This window comes from Danio aesculapii, chromosome 5 (assembly GCF_903798145.1).
Source record: "Danio aesculapii chromosome 5, fDanAes4.1, whole genome shotgun sequence".
Lineage (NCBI taxonomy): Eukaryota > Metazoa > Chordata > Actinopteri > Cypriniformes > Danionidae > Danio > Danio aesculapii.
Genome location: NC_079439.1, coordinates 18,899,105 through 18,905,973, shown reverse-complemented (window position 1 = coordinate 18,905,973; position 6,869 = coordinate 18,899,105).

Below are 6,869 nucleotides of genomic sequence, written 5' to 3'. Positions count from 1 at the left end.
TAAAAGTTAGTCTTTAGGGCTTTTTAAGATAAACTTAAGATGGTCTAAGTGTACTTAACTGTACTGTCCCAGATGAAAAAAGTGCACTAAAATAAGTTTAGCAAGTAAAATGATTGTTGCAATTAAAACAGAATAAAAAAATGACTGCCCCTTTGATGTTCCAGGCATAAAGTGATTACATTCCAAGTTAATCAATCAGATTTATATCATTTACAGTGAATTATTCCATTATTACAATAATTTATTAAATTAACAATAAACTGTCATTCTTCATTACCTTCATGGAGAGACTCTTTTCAAAGTTACTGTTTATTGTTTTACGGGCACACACACACGCACGCACGCACGCGCGCACACACACACACACACATATCTCTCGCTTCTGGAGCTGGCAAATCCTTGTGTAATGATAATTTTCACCAACAAAGGGAGCCACAAATATTGAAATCTATCTCCAAAAGCGCAAACTTGAAATAAAATAACATCTCGACGCTGTATTCAGTTTTTTAAAAATTATAAATATAATACATTCTGAACATGTTGACAATTGAAAACATTAAATCGCGTTAGATATATGTTGGAACATTTATATTAATCTTAAAATGTATTTTTTTTTTATTTTATTTTATTTATTTATTTGACGTCTGACCGACGTCTCAAAATGACTAAAATGGAGTATCTGCTTTTGCATATAAACTCTTCGTAGGTATCCCGCTGCTTTTGCAAAACCAGAATAAGGATTTTTTTTTTTTTTTGCCCTGAATTATTGTTGGATCTGAACCAGGTGCGATGTTTAAACTGACCTATATTTTCGATCCCAGCTCACAGCGGGTTGGGTGGTGTAGGACCGGCGGGAGTTACATATGCCTGAAAAGAGACGTATAAATGCATGCAAAATGTAATATAAACATACAAAAGTTAGTCAAATTGAGAAACAAAGTTGCTATTATTTACTCAAAAGCCAAATCCTTTACATAATTATTTTATTGTTATATTCCACAGTGCTTCACTGAAATTGCGCACTGGGCTTTTAAGATGATTGAATATGGCGCGGTGGCGTTGCTGTGGTAACCATAGTCCGTGTGGCATTCTAAAAAAGAATGCATTCGAAAAACTTCCCATGACGAAGAGAAATTGCATTAAGTGTCTGATCATCGCTGACATTAGCGGTATGTAAAGATTTTTCTAAAAGTATAATTTTAGTTTATTTTATATGGTTGTTTCTGCGTGTTTTTGTTGAAGGCAGGGCCGGAGGTAGCTGAACTGCTGCTCTAGGCAAAGGATCTGTCACGCCACCTTCAACCAGTGTTGCCAGTTAGCCTATTTATAATTGTAGAATGCCATTTGTCATATTGTCAAGTTGATAGACCAATATACAATATTTTTGTTTGTTTATATGCTTTATTTGTATATTGCTATCTTATTTAACATTTGCAGATTGTTATTTGCTATATTTTCAGATAAATAGATCTGTTATAATGTATTTGTATGCTGTGAGCTTTAACATATATTATTGCATATTACTGTAAGTCTATTGGCAGATAGATTGTCTGGCTGTTGCTTTATTTATTTGTAATTTATGCTGTCGGCCTGTTCAACATTTTTATAGATTAGATCTATATAGATAGATGTCTTGTCTGGCAGGTGTTTCTTTTTTTAGATAATTGACAAGCAACAAAGCAGAAGAAGGAGACTCACTAGAGCATCAGTGGAGATTTATCTAAAGAGCACTGAAAAACACTTTGTTTAATGCTGGAGATCCAGCAAGCTTTGTTTTTCTTGTTTTTTGTTTTTTGCAGATTAAGCTGGGGCATGTGGAGAATTGGGAATCACACCTCAGCAGTGACTAAACTTATGCTCAGGTTAGGTATTTCCTGGATGGATGGATAAATAGATGTCCTTCCAAGAGGAAGGGGGTGGAGGTGGGCTTAGATAGATAGATGTCTTGTCTGTGGCAAGTGTTTCTTTTTTTTAGGTATTGGACACACAACATGCAAAAGAAAGAAACTCACAACAAGACTTACACCCCACAACGCCGCTGAAGCCACCTGCTACACAAGAGGAGACTAGGTGACAATATGAACATGAGGGCTAGCGCTTTCCAGGGGGAGCGCTACATATGATGAGCTGGTTAGCCGGTAGGGAAGACACGGGTCCTCCTGAGAAGGGAGAACATTCCGTGGCTGAATAACGCATATGGGATCGCCAACAGGGATCACACATAGCTGGCACCGATCCCCAACACGCGGGAAGACCAAGCAGGCATACTAGACATTGTAATGGGCCAGGCACCCAGTCGAGTCCGGTGCTGGGGGCCTCGGAGGAACTTTCTAGGGTTCGCCAGATGGGGAACTCACTCCAGAGCTCCGTGTTAGGGAGCATGGCGCAGCAAGTGTATTTGACACTGAGCTAAGTTTCCTCCCGATTGGTTACCCAGCAATTAGAAGGAAACAGGCTCCATCCGACGATTATAAAATTTAGTGAATGTGTTAGGTGTTGCCCAGCCCGCAGCTCCACAAATATCTGTAACATAGGTGCTTCCTTTCTGCCGACCACCATAACAGATAAAGACCTCCTTAGAATAACCTGAGAGTAGGCCGGCCTGAAATTCTGACTGAAAATGCCTCCAGATCCCCGACCCTCTTGATCGATGCCAGTGCAACCAGCAGAGCTGTCTTTATGAGCTGTCTCCGTGTTAGGGAGCATAGCGCAGCAAGCGCAGTTTCCTCCAGATTGGCCGAGGTTACCCAGCAATTGGGAGGAAACAGGCTCCAGCCGAAGGTTATAAAATCTTGCGAAGGTGCTAGGTGTCGCCCAGCCCGCAGCTCTACAAATATCTGTAAGATAGGTGCTTCCCTTCTGCCGACCACCATGACAGATAAAAACCTCCTTAGAATAACGTGGGAGAAGGCCGGCCCGAATTCCTGGCATGATTTGCTTACTGAAAATACCTCAGATCCCGACCCTCTTGATCGATGCCAACACAACCAGCAGAGCTGTCTTTATGGACAGATTTTTGTAAGGATACTGAGTCAAGTGGCTCAAACGAATCTCTCTGCATACCCACTTTGACTACAGATAGATCCCAAGAGGGCATGCGATGGGTGTGGGAAGGATTTAATCACCTTGCGTCTCTGAGGAACTGGATAGTTAGTTAGGTTATGCTTTCTGAGTTGCTACCATCCACCGCATCATGGTGAGTATAGATGGCAGAAATGTAAACCTTTAGTGTGGAGGGTGAATACCTACACTCCAGCTTATCCTGAAGGAAGGATAGCACAACACTTATCTGGCAATTCCGGGGATCTTCTCTGCAAGAAGTACACCGCTCAGTGAATCTAGTGAACCACTCAGTGAATCTTCTAAAGATCTGGGCTCGGGTGCCAGAGGGTGCCCTGTTCCTGAGAAAGGAGGTCCTTCTTTAGGGGAATAAGCCAGGGAGGGGCCAATGCGAGGAGTGTGAGTTCAGAAACCCAGGTACAGTTGTGCCAGAGAGGTGCAACTGACAAGACCTGCTCCTCGTCCTCCCTGACCCTACACAGAGTCTGTGCAAGTAGGTTCACTAGGGGAAATTTATATTTGCGCATGCCCAGGGCCAGTTGTGGTCCAGCGCATCCGTGCTGAAGGGGGCCTCAGTCAGGGAATAAAACAGCTGGCAATTGGCATTTTCAGGGGAAGCAGAAGGTCGACCTGGGCTTCCCCAAAGTGCTCCCACATAAGCTGGACCATGCTGGGTTGACTCCATTCTGCTTGAGACGTCAGCTGCCATGAGAGCGCATCGGCTGCTGAGGATGTGAATGACACACAACGATTTCAACAATGTATGACTCCAAAGGAGCAGATGGGGAGCGAGCTGTGACATGCGGCTGGAGCGTATACTGTCCATAGGGGTCATATACGCCACTGTTGCTGTGCTGTCCATCCTGACCATATGTCAATACAGTTGAGGTCCGGTCATAAACCCACAGCTGATGCTCGTTGGACACTGCCTCCCAGCATGTGCTGGAAGCATCCGTCGAGACGACAACATGCCTGGACATTTGTTCTAAGGGCATCCTAGCCCGTAAAAAGGCAAGGTCCATCCAAGAACTTATGGTGCAGCAACACAGCGGCGTGGTGGTCACCTGGTGTGCGCCCATCTAGGAACCTGATTATAAAGCCAGCACTGAAGTTGTCTCATATGAGGCAATCCGAGCAGGGTGATAACGGTTGTGGATGCCATATGACACAGGAACCTCTGAAAAATTCTCAGTGGGACTACTATGTTCCTTCCGAGTAGTCTCAGACAGCACAGCACCAGCCTGGCGCGCTCTTCTGTGAGGCGCGCCGTTATGGAGATGGCTATACCAATAATGATACAAATTCAAACTAAAAACAATACTCAAATGAACAACAACAATAAAAACAACCACCACCACAACAATATCAAAAGCCTAATGTTCACAATGTTGTTGATTAAAAAGCCCTTACCTATAATTATACTTAAATTACTTAAAAGAAACACATTTGAGCTATTTTGAGCTACTTTGAGTTATTTTATCCATAGACTCAACAATGTATTGATTAAAGGCCGGTGCCACAACAACTGATCCCATGACGAAGCCATAATGAGCCAGTCGTTGACATAATGGAGTATGCGGATTCCCGCGAGCTGAAGATGCGCTAGGGCACACTCCATGTGCTTGGTGAAAACCCTGCAGTAACCTGGTACTGCCATGTTTGAACTTTGAATGCAAACTGGAGAAACTGTCGGTGGTGTGGAAGAATGAAAGTACGCGTCCTTCAGGTCTATAGCTGCAAACCAATACCGAGGATAGATGCACTGAACTATGCATTTCTGCGTACGTATCTTGAACAGTATTTTGTGTTGACAGCGGTTCAAGAGAGCAGCTTTCCTCTTCTCAGAGTGGCCCGTCTGACTGTCATCAGAACATGTCACCGCACCCTTTGATGCAGCAATGGACATCTGGTTCTCAGTGTCATAAAGTGAGAGAGTGGTCATCTCGGGGGATGCACCACCACACTCACTTTAAGCTTGGATGCAGTGCACTGTGATGAAGTGAGGTGTCCGCAGGCAATGGATGAGCCCCCACTGTGACCCTCAGGCCCGCCTTGATGCTAACTGACTTACGGGGAGCAGCACGGGTGGCGCACCTTCATGCTAAAGTGCACCGCGACCTAAGTTGCGTAACAGTCATGCCCTTGCAGTGAGGGCATGAACTGTCTGCGAGCACATCCTCAACATGCTGAACCCCAGACATGTGACACAATACTTTATGCTTGTTATCCGGGGAGAGGAAACCACCGCACCTTGAAACTCACGGTCGGATTGAATTCTTTAAAAAGCTCGACCCTGTTGCTCTCTAAGGAGAATCTGCTCTTTTATTTAAAACTTCTCTTAGCCACCAGTGAAATGCCCAGGGGACAGGAAGTAGACAAAGTTCAGCCGCCACTGCATCACCTGCACTGGATGGAATATTGCTTTCTTTCTGGAAGACAGCTTAGCAGAAGGTTTTCAGTCTCTCGTGAGACTCTGAAGCAAAAAGTCTAACGGCTTGCTTTGCGTGCGCTGACTATATACTCTACTAATGATTAATCACCAGCACCTGCGAAGCTGAGCTCTGCCAACTCATTGGCATTCATTGGCCCGTTTTCTTAGACACGTCATATTTCCCATCAAAGGGGAACCACTGGAGCTCAGCAAGCATGTAGAGCTCTGTTAGTCCTGTCTATGTCGTTTACAGACTGGAGCGCAGCATGTGGAGAAAAATAGGAATCACACACCTCAGCAATGACTGGAAACTGATGATCAGGAATATCCTTCAAAGGCAGATGGATGGGGGCATTGACGGATGTCCTTCCAGAAGGAAGGGGGTGGTGGTGGGCATAGATAGTTAGATAAATGTCTTTGTGGCAGTTAAAAATTGTAGGAAATGGAACCACTACAGGCAGAAGAAGGAGACTCTCAAGAGCATTGTTGAAAATGTATCTGAAAACTGCTGGAAAACAGTTTGTGCATTTCTGGAGCTCAGTCAGCAGGTAGGGCTCTGTTGGTGCTGTCTTTGTCTTTTGCAGATGAAAGTGGAGCAGAAGAAGGAGACTGTACACTTGACACCATTACTATTGAATGCTGTCAATGAGCTTTTCCTGCCATTCCTCTTCTCTACAGAAAAACAAACAAACTGGAATTAGTCTCTCCTTCCTCAATCCATTTTGCGCTGAATCTAACATTCCTCTAGCCAAATTCAAATAAGCCTGATTATTTAAATAAAAATAAACAAACTTCTTCTAGAGTTTGTATTTTTTGCAATAAAGTGTTTATTTTATTAAACAAAATCGCGCATTTTAATATTCTTTGATACCTTTAAATATTTACTTCTTTGAATAGCAATCTGCCTTGGTTTAAATATAAAAATGTCCCATTTCATTTTATAACCATCAACAGATTTTTAGAGAATGTACCTAAAATTAAATCTTTAACATTATCATTAAATAAAGTATCTTTCAAAAGGGAATTGTTAAATTTCCAATGACCACGCAAACATGGCAGTTTATTGGTATTGCTCAAACAGGTTTGTGACAAGTGACGATTGAGTAGCCTAAATCAGTGGTTCCCAAAGTGGAGGTTAGGACCCACCAGGGGGACAGTGATGGGGGGAGGGGGGGGGTCGCTTGGTGATTTCCAAAAAATATAATTAATTTTATTATACCATTAGAATAACCATATTATATCCATAACCTACAGAAGACAAAAATAGTAGTTTATAGTTACATTAACAGTCTTTCAATGTTTTTATTATTGTTTTGCAACCCTTGGAGTGATTACATTATTTTAAAGACAAAGCATAGCATCAAATGCAGCAAGACTG